General features: G+C 39.7%; 1 protein-coding gene across 1 annotated transcript in view; it reads right to left on the minus strand.

Annotated features, from left to right (window-relative positions):
• Positions 1-10,183, minus strand: part of PPARGC1A (PPARG coactivator 1 alpha) — a 369,787-nt gene that overhangs the window by 313,659 nt on the left and 45,945 nt on the right. The window lies entirely within an intron of this gene.

The following is a 10,183-nucleotide window of genomic DNA, read 5'->3' on the forward strand; positions in this document are numbered from 1 at the left end:
AGCATTTAAGGAAAACAAGCAAGATTCTGTTCCTAAGCCACCCCTCCTTCTGTGACTGCTCCTGTGAGAGAAGGAGCAGTAGCTCTGGACCCAAAGATGAAATAATCCACACAATCTCTTGTTTCCTCCTAACTCTCTGCAGTCTACACTAATGCATCTGATCTTACAGTTATTGTTTGTTTCCTTTCCACGTATGTCTTAACATTGACAGAAATCATGATGGTGCACAGAAGAGAACTCTAATAGTGAGTATATAGGCTCTGGAACAGTAAAAGCTCAATATTCAAGTAGAAATAAAGACTAATCAAATAAAACAACCAATTCTGGCAACTGGTTGTACCTTAGTATCCACAGGAATGTCCTCACAGAAGGAGCTCGCAATTCCCCGCTCATACATCAATGTCACTTCCACAAAAACAGACTAGTTTATCTATGCTGCCAAGTAGAGAATCCCCCACTTGGGTGTTGCAATCTGCCTGACTGTTTTAGGACATTTATGCAACATTACTGACAGTAGCACAATTCCCAAACAGTTCAGGGGGGCATTTTCAAGGAGTCGGGGATGGTGTTTTGTTGCAGTATGATTTCACTCAGAAAGTAAAAATCTGCCCCATGGCACACTGCTGTAACTCACAAAAAGTAATTCCAGTCATTAATTGACTGTGCACACAGGTGGAAGATTTCAGTTTAACACCAATGCCCTTCCTATAACAATCCATCAGCTTCCTCCAATTCACTCTCCAGGACTGGCATCACTCAACAGTGTTGCTACTGAGATAAAGTGGGAAGGTAGGAGCCACCTTGTATTTGAGGTGATTATCCCAATTCACACACTTAGCCTTTCTTGAGAAATCTACAAAAGCTTCAATCCTTTGATGAAGCTTCCTTGAAAAAGAGATCAATAATTTGCTATGCTGCAAAATTTAATTCAATTCCTGTTGCTAACAAGAAGATACAGGAGGATAATGTTTGATTTTTGTCTGCCACACTTTGTGGGGTTTTTTTATTTAAATCTTCCTACTGGTACTACGTTATTTCACTTTTTCTCCAGCCTTTGCAGCATGATTTCTGGCAATATCTCTCAAGGCAGGCACATACACCTGACATTTTTAATAGGGCAACTGAGAGAACAGTTTCACTAATACCATTCAGTACTAAATCACAAATCTCCTTTTTGCCTCCTTTCTTTCTTACCTTCATTGGAAACACAGGAAATGAAGTTTTATGCAAATATTTTCATCCACATTGTTTTCTAAAAAGTTACCTTAAACATTATGAGGCACTACTTTAATAAGAAGTATTACCTCAAGTACTTCTCCTTTATTTTGCCTGGTAACACATAAAAGGGGGAAATCCACAATTTTAATCAAAGTGAAATCAGTCTCAACCTGGAATTTGCAAAAAGGTGTCTTTTTCAGTGCCTTCAGCTTACTTAAACTCACTGAAATTGCTAGAGTTACAATACATAACTGGTAATGGTATCACTGGATCTGGTAATGGTACAAAACATTACCATTGAACTACAACTTCCAGGCTTGTACTTTTGAATTCTGACATATTGCAATTGAAGGGGCATCAGCAGAAGGTTGACACCAGCTCAACAGTAATCTCAGGAAACTGCAGGCAAATTCAGAAGTTTGAGGGTTGTTTGTTGGGTTTTTTTATATCTCCTCTTTCTACCTCTCACTTCAGATTTCACATTAGTCTTTCAGTGCTGAAATGTTCATTCTTACTGGTTCAGTTTCTGCTAAAACAATTACTTTATAACTAGTCCTTCACAATAATTTTTCATGATACTCCTCTGCAGGAGGAGGATAACTTTTAATATCAGTGTGAATATGACCATATATCTGTAGCACTCAATTTATAGCACACATGTGGAAAATCTTGTAAACTGCCCTTCTCTTGATAGTCTGTGCAGTAAACTGTACAATATTTTAATTAATTTCTTAATTACAAACCTAAAGTGTGGTAGTTGAAATCTCACATGCATGCACAGCCGAGATTGTTGCTTTAGCCTGACTAACACAAGGCAGATCAAGGCAGAAATGCTCAAAATATGGAAAACCAGCTGGAAAGACAGATACTGGCTCCTGCCTGCTTTTACTCACTTCCTATTTTTTTTCCTTCTCTGATAATTACCAGATTACTTTTTCCAAGCCTTATGTTTTAACCTTCTAGAAATCTCAGAAGCCTGAAATACTGCAACAGAGGAATTAGTATAAAACCAGGGACATTCAGCTGACTGACTTAGCAGTTGTGTCTCATGCTAAAAGCCTAATCATCTGTGTATTTGCTGTCACTGATTGATCCAGGTAACTGCTGTCACTGGGCAGATGCATGTGAAGACATCCAGGAGCTGTGAGCACCAAGTCATGCAGAAACTCTCATTTCTGTAATATCACCACAGAGTAAATACAGATTTCTCTCAGATTTTACTCATTCAAGTTTGAGCTGCTGATCTTTACTCTTGAAACCTTGCACATTCTTGACTTAAAAACCTAAGCCATCCCACAGTGACAAGACTACTCATAAGAACAGCACAGAAGACCAGTCTGTTGCTTCAGGCCAAGTGTCTATCTCATTTTATTTCCAACAGTGGCCAGATGTGTTGGCCCTTCAGAAGAATACATGGCCTTTCCTTCCTTCCTCTGGGAGTTTTTAACAGTTGCAGTTCAAAACATTTCCTGAACTTGATGGAGTTGGTTTAATTATTAAATCCCAATGGATCTCCTAAGTTCTCATCCAATTCTCTCCTGAAAGGTAAGGTATAAAGTATGATTTGGAAGATATTCTTTCAAAATACTTAGAGTTCTTCCCTGATCTCTCATGTGCCTAACAGCTTGGACCTTGGCAAATCTCAACCAAAGTATTTTAAGAGGACAAGAGCAGTGTTTATGCCGGATGTAAGGGCATTCATGTGAGTCACTATGCCAACAGTGGCTCCAAGTGCTGCATTTGCACCTTTCCCAGGTACCCACATGGATGTTAGCTAAGCATGGGACCAGCATGGAGCTAAACAAAGTTCCATGCCCTCTGCAGCAAACAGAACTGATGGAGCCTGAAGAGTACAGGCAGATCTTCTCATGTTGCAAAGCTGGATTTTAGTATGTAATAATTAGACATGCCAACCACTGTAATACTGAGGACTGTGGGAACAGGTTCTAGGTGCAAAGAGCCACTCCTGCTACTGCTTTTAAGAGTGCAGAGGTAAGACTAGGTAATCAGCCTAGTCACTGTGGACTGCGCTGTTCATGCCCTGCCAGCCTCTGTGTTACCTGCCACTCTCTCCTTGCTGCTAGTCTTGCTAGTCTTCATCCTTTACTTTACTTTTCTCAACCACATTTAAATCATGCACCATACCCTTCCAAGGCCCACTACCTAAGTGGTAGTAGAAAAGATCTGTGACTAGCTTAATACTTCATTTTCAGATGGCTAAAACTAGGCAAGAGTCTGCCACTCCCTTCTACTTCATCAAAGCCCTTAAACCTTTTTATTTTGCTCTTATGTAAAATACATGGTATGCCTGCTTTTAACAACTTGCAACCAAAACAAAAGCAGAAGACACCAAGATTTTGCAGAGAGGGGCTCTGTACTAGCTAAGGAAGAATCAGATTTCTGCACAGCCATACACCTGAGATATGACACCAGGCTGGGGCTGTTCCAGTCCAGACCCACACAGCACACTCCAGGGCTCGCCCCCAACACACGAGCTGCAGCAGCAGATAGCAGGGATGTGCAGGTGCCTTACACAGCACAACCACACCTATTTTGCTGCACTCAGAATATTCTGAATCCTACCTTTAGAGCAGGAGCTTTCTGTGTGACTCTATCAACAGAGGGTTATTGCCCACACTAAGCAGAGTTTTGTTGGTTTTTCTTTTAAATATACTTACTAGCCAGAGTGCCTCTCAAACTCTAACACTGCCTCGCATTTGATGCTAAGTGTAGTGCTGCTGGTTGGTACTATAGTTGTATATGCCAGACATGTTAGATTTTTTTTAAAAAAATTTTAAGAAGCTGTAATAATGGTGCAGTCTCCTGAGAATACATTTATTTCTGCAGTATAAAATAAAATTAAATTCTTCAATCTCAAAAACTATTAAAAGGTTGTATTTAAAATGCATGAAGCATTAAAAAGACATCAAAATTAAAATAATCTCATAAATCTCTTCTTTTAAAAGACTTATTAGAATACAGATAGAGGCAGAAAACAGCTGCCCTGCAGACTACAGCAGTAAATTATGACTATTTTAACTTTTTTTCATTTTCATCATTGAAATTTTCCTCACAGAATTACTGCAGTAGTATAAAAAGACCAACTGCCCCTATATTTAACATGTGAATAGTAAATTATTTTTCAGTGGACTTCACAACAGATAAGCTGTATACTCTTTCAAATGTCAGCAGACTATGGGATTGGTTCCAGACAAAGGAGGTGTGGAATATTTTCAGCAATCACTACTGCATGCGAAACTATAGAATTAATCAGCAATTCATTCTCTTCAACACAACAGCAGCGGGACACTGCAGCCATTGTGACTCCAGAACTCCAAACTCCTCCCCCACCCTCTTGGTTACTAATTTTTAACAGGATCCTGAAGTTAGACATATTTAAATATTAGCAGGCTGACTTGTGAAGTTCTAAGCATGTAACAGCTCCAGGAAGTCTGCTTATTTAGGATGCTACACATCATGTTAAGGGCCTCCACTCAGTCAAGGGTTAGGCTCCTCTTAAAAGCAAAGAGCCTTCCTCTCATTGAGCAGTACTGAGAATGGTGCAAGAAGATTTGAGGGCAAAAGGGCAACACACACAAGACAGGAAAAGAGATGTTCATTTCATTATCAATCAGTAATATTCAACTTTTTAAAAATGACAGGCAAATTAAATTTTTCAGCAAGTGCCCTCACTCTTCAGACCATCATTTGTCGTCTTGATGATACCAGAGCATTCCTTGAAGTACAATTAAACATTAACGCTGATTGCTCCTCAAAGTAGTTCAATCCAGGGAGAAGGCAAAGAAAAACCGGAGAGAAGAAGAGTTCACACTATTTATCCCCCATCTCATCAGTTCTCCAGTAGTATGATCTTGAAACAGCCAGGCTGTTGATATAGCAGATTACAGAAGGAAATGCTAAGGATGCACAAACCTAGGGAAATGAACAACAGCAACAACAAAGCTAGCAAGGGGGAAGGGAGGTGAAGAAGTTAAATCAAGAGGATAAAGAGTGCTCCCACATAGCAATTTGCTGGTTTTGCTTCACTGCAAATTATATCATATGATATTATAAGCCACTTTTCCTGACAGCAATGTGCATTACTGTGCACCGTAACTTCCTTCCTGCTTACAAGAGATAAGATTAGTAAATGTTTGCTTTATTAACAACAAGTTGAAATGCTATTAAACCAACTTAATTGATGGTACAGTTACACGGAGTCTGCTTTTTGTTTATATTTTTCAAAACTTACACCTGCAACAGAAGTTGACTTCTGTCCAAAAAAAGGAAAAAAAACCACCAAAAAAACCCCGAACAAAACAAACCAACATAAACCAACCAACCAACACAATCAAAAAAAAAAAATTCGTTTTCTAATTCCATGCACTTTCTTCCAACACCAGCACCTGTCTGGATTGCGCAAAGCTCCTGAGCTATAACTCCAACAAGGATAACAGAAGTGTCGAAGGATAAAAACTCCACATATTATATTCACCTCTCTCATTGTTAGATTACCATTATGTTTGGTCAGTGAGTTTCATCTTTTGGGCTGCAAATAAAGCAAGTAGTCAACCAGAAGGCACAGTTTAAACCCAGTGGGTTAGTGCATCATCAATAAAAAGCCATTTCTGCCCTTCTTTTACTTTAACCTAAGGTTAGCTTCCTCATGAGTGGCTCTGGATGCTTCTGTAACCTTCTCTGCAAAATGCTTATGCAGAAGAACATTGTGTGTTGTACAGCTGCTTCAGGAAACTGCTGATAATGGCAAGCTTAAATGTACATCGCTAAGAACACACCAACTCTCTACTGGAAACCCAGTGACGAGGAACTCTCTATGGGGAACAGAAAAACTCTTAATTTAACTGCCAATATAAACTGTAAAGGATGATGGTGCTGCTCATCTGACAGGGTTCTTGTTCCAGTTTGTTGGTTCCCTCATCCTATGCCTGAACCAAACTAATCATTGTTATTTACAGCAAATAACACACAATTTAAAAGTTAATCTGCTTTTTTAAAAGCTGCAAAGTAAGTCAATTATAAGTGTAATTTCCACTTAATATAAATATACTAGATAAATTGCAAGCCAGATCTTATTTAGTTAGTAATACCTTGACAAGCAACAGTATTATACCCTTAATTTTGTTATGTCTTCAATTGATCAGTCTCTTACCTGACTGTTATAAGAACATAACGATGTTGACTAGATTGTCATGTGCACTCGATAGTAAAAGCCCAAATGAAATTTGGATTTTTCTTAATAAAATCTATCCAAACCTATTTTTTATTTACAGATAATGATCATATGCAAGCTAATACAGTCTGCAGAAAGACAGTAATTATGCTTCCTTACAGAATTTTTTCTTTTAACAACTTTGACATAATAAATTTTGATGTCTGCTGGAACCATATCAAAATTACAAGCATATGACTGCAGGCTCTATTATGTTAGTCAACATGATGGGGGGGGGAGCTGACTGGTTCATAAGAAATTTATTTTGATTGCATAATATTATTTTACATTTCAATCACATGGTGACCTGCCTGGTACAGTGTCAGAGTGAAAGATGAGTTTGTATTCGGGGCTTCAAATGTTAGGAGAAAAAAAAAATCACAGTAGTATTTCTTATGACTTATGAGATGAAGCAGCAGAAATCCCTTGATGTAGCAAATTGTAAGTTTGAAGGATTTACAAGCTAGATCCTCTGTAAACCCAGGGTAGCCTCATTCACATCAACAAAAAATACTGCCGAAGAATCTGATGCTCTGTCATCTCATACACTACCAAGCTTCTGCAGAAACTAAACTTCAGTGTTAGCAAAATGCCTCCATTCTTCTTTGTTATGAAGGAGAAAGCCAGAACTGAATACCGATGCCCAATCCTTAGCATACACTAAAAATGAAATATGTTTTTCTTGTGGGCCCATGAAACCACCTTTTCATCCACTTGTATACTCAGTTCAGGTGAATGGGAAACCCATTAGAGTTGGAAACCGTCATGGTGGTGAGGGCAGAGAGAGAATTCCTTGGCATAAAGAATTACTTTTCAACTGTACTATAATGTATACACACACAAAGAAAAATTATCTCTATATATACACACACACACAGCTAAACACACTCACAGATATACACACACTTTTATGAAGATCCAGTGAACTGCAATCTGTAAGACGGAAGGATGGCAATCCCCACTGTCAGGCTTCTGCTGCAGAAAGACAGAAGCTGTCTGCAAAAGGGAACATGAAGGTGTTTGCTAACATTACACATCCTTTTTGTAAGGCGCAACTGTGCAAACAATTTAAGGTCTGCACACTGTTAAACCCTTATCCCTGAAGATGCTGTGAGAATTCCAATTAATTTTAGATTTCATTTAGTAACTTGAATACATTAGGTAAGCAATCATCACGACATCCTGCAGAGTGCTTCACACAGCTTAGTATCATATAAAGTGAAGGCTCATCCTTAGATACAAGGTGCAAGAAACACTCGAGGTAAACCAATCTTTAGCTGCAAATTAGCAGGGTCTGGAGATGCACACCTAGATTTGAAGGCTGCACTCAAGCTCTTGGAGAAAATCAAAGGAATGGGACAGAACAGACCTGCGCTCCCAGTCCAGCCCCACTTTCCCTCCCACTGACCGTGTTTCTTGTGACGGGGGATCACTAAGGCTGCTCGGAGCAGTGTCTGCACACAGTGCTCCTACATGAAGGCAGCAAGTACAGCCACCAATGGTCTCTGTGAGGCACCTGCGACCACCCCTTCAGAGAGAATCCACAGAATGGGTCAGAAGGCAGTACATGTCAGCTATAATCTTCAGGGACAGTGCAGAGGTATGTATTTTCTAGCATATTGTTTTCCTCAAAGGGGTTCTCAACTGCATTGCTTGAAACCCTGGCACACAAAACCAGCATTTCACATAATATACCACAACCACGTACCACCCAGCCCAGCTGTTGTTAGCATGATGTTTTTACCTCTACTTTTCTGTCGAAGGGGACCTCATACTGCCTGTTGGCTTGACTTTTCTAATTTTTCTATTTTTAGAATTAATCATACGAGGAAAAACACACTAGAGGGCAAGTCTGGGAAGACAGGAAGACCCCAGATGGTGTTAGTTGTCATAGATTGACTACAGTGCCATGACAACTCACAGCAGCTGAGCTGAGGGCCTGCTCCACTCCATTTCATCATGTTGAATATTATGTTACATTTTAATGCATATTTACTAGACTCACATTTGTCCCCCAGCTTCAGCAGTGAGCTTTGATTTAGCTTAATGTATCTGTGAGACTGAAATTCCTGGTTATCCAAACTCCTAATTATCTTCTGGTTTAGGACACTCTCTTGAGACTCTCAGATAACCACGTTTTCCCTGTATAACACAGCAGTCCTATAACCACATTATAATGCAGTTTTGTCTCACCTATAAAGGTCAGGGCCATAATACAATTTAGCAGTGAGGGTAAAATATGATTTACTTCTATCCACAGGCAAGACCAAATCATGTTATAACACTGAGGGTAGGGAAAAAACTATCAGGTTACAGCACAATCCTCCAAAGTCATTTTGCCTGTTACAACCACAAACTCTGCATTAGCACCTGATAGCAGAGGGAGCACAGTACTTAAGCAGACTACCTCAGTTGCCGGGAAAAATATAACTCTGCACACTGTTAAGGGAATTCATAATTTCTACTGCTGATAGTGCACAGACTGACCAAGACCTCTACAAGCCACATCTACTGAAATCAATGAAGCCAGAAGAGGCATCGAGGTCACTAATTAATTGTTTGTGTATGACAGTTCATGATCTCATAACTACCAACATAAATATTCATCTCGATCCTGGCCACTCCAACCCAAACCACTGAGACTTCCTACAGAGCATGTGCTGCAAGACCACAGTGGACCTTCCTGGCGCATTCAGCACTTAGGCTTTTAACTGGTAGAAGGTCCCACTGGGCCATGGCCAGATAAGCTTAGGCTCCAGATGCCTTCACTCTGTCTAAGGATCAGACTTTAAACACAAAGCACAGACATCAGTTCCCATGCAGCCTCTCTGCTCTGTCATGCCAAGCAATTCCCAGTTGTGGCCAGGGTCTATTCATACCTACCACTCCTCTTCAAAGACTTTTCAAAGAAATAAGGCAGCAAATTCTGAAATTAGTCTAATGTACTGAATGGTCTTCTGACTGCTTTCACACAGATATAAGCCACGATCTTACCTTCATGGTCACTATGTTAGGCCACATTCTTGCTGTTATACTTGGTTTTTTAAAAACTATTTAGCTCTGCAGTCAACCTGGCCTGTCAGCTCAGCTGCCTACACAAAGGCATCCCCTATCAGAGAGCCTCCCCACAAGGCTAGATCCAACACACTATATCTGGGATGCCTGCACCTTTCTGGGCTAGCAAGCAGAGGCTGTCCTAGCAGGTATCAGATGGCATTAGCCACCTCAGGTCAGGCAACTGAATGATGCCTTGGTGATTTCTTCAAATATTTAGCAGTACAGTTTTAGAATTCTACAAGTCACACTAGAAATTTTAACAGAGGAGGAGACAAACTACATTAATACTTTTAAATGGTACTCCATGTACCTGGGAACAAGGTTGAAGCAAAGACAAATAGACAAACAGAATTTCAACCTTAGATTTCAAAATGGGAGGAAAATTTCTTTCTCCACCCTAAGACCTCACTACAATATTTCCCTCAGCCTTTGAAAAAATGGCTTATATACAGATTCTAAAATACCCAGTACTTAGCTATGGTTAATTATAAAAGTGAATTAAAAATATCAGCCCAAAACCCAAAAACTTGCTTTTGCAGTTGAACCTCAAAGATATGTTTGAATTAGAAGAATACAAGCACGTAGGGAACAGTCCAACTGTGTAGGCAACCACTTGCAGTTCAGGAGACTGCAAGTCTATTCTGCTCTAAGTTTGTAACCCCAAGCAAGTCATTTAAC

The sequence above is a fragment of the Chiroxiphia lanceolata genome, chromosome 4, assembly GCF_009829145.1.
Source record: "Chiroxiphia lanceolata isolate bChiLan1 chromosome 4, bChiLan1.pri, whole genome shotgun sequence".
NCBI lineage: Eukaryota > Metazoa > Chordata > Aves > Passeriformes > Pipridae > Chiroxiphia > Chiroxiphia lanceolata.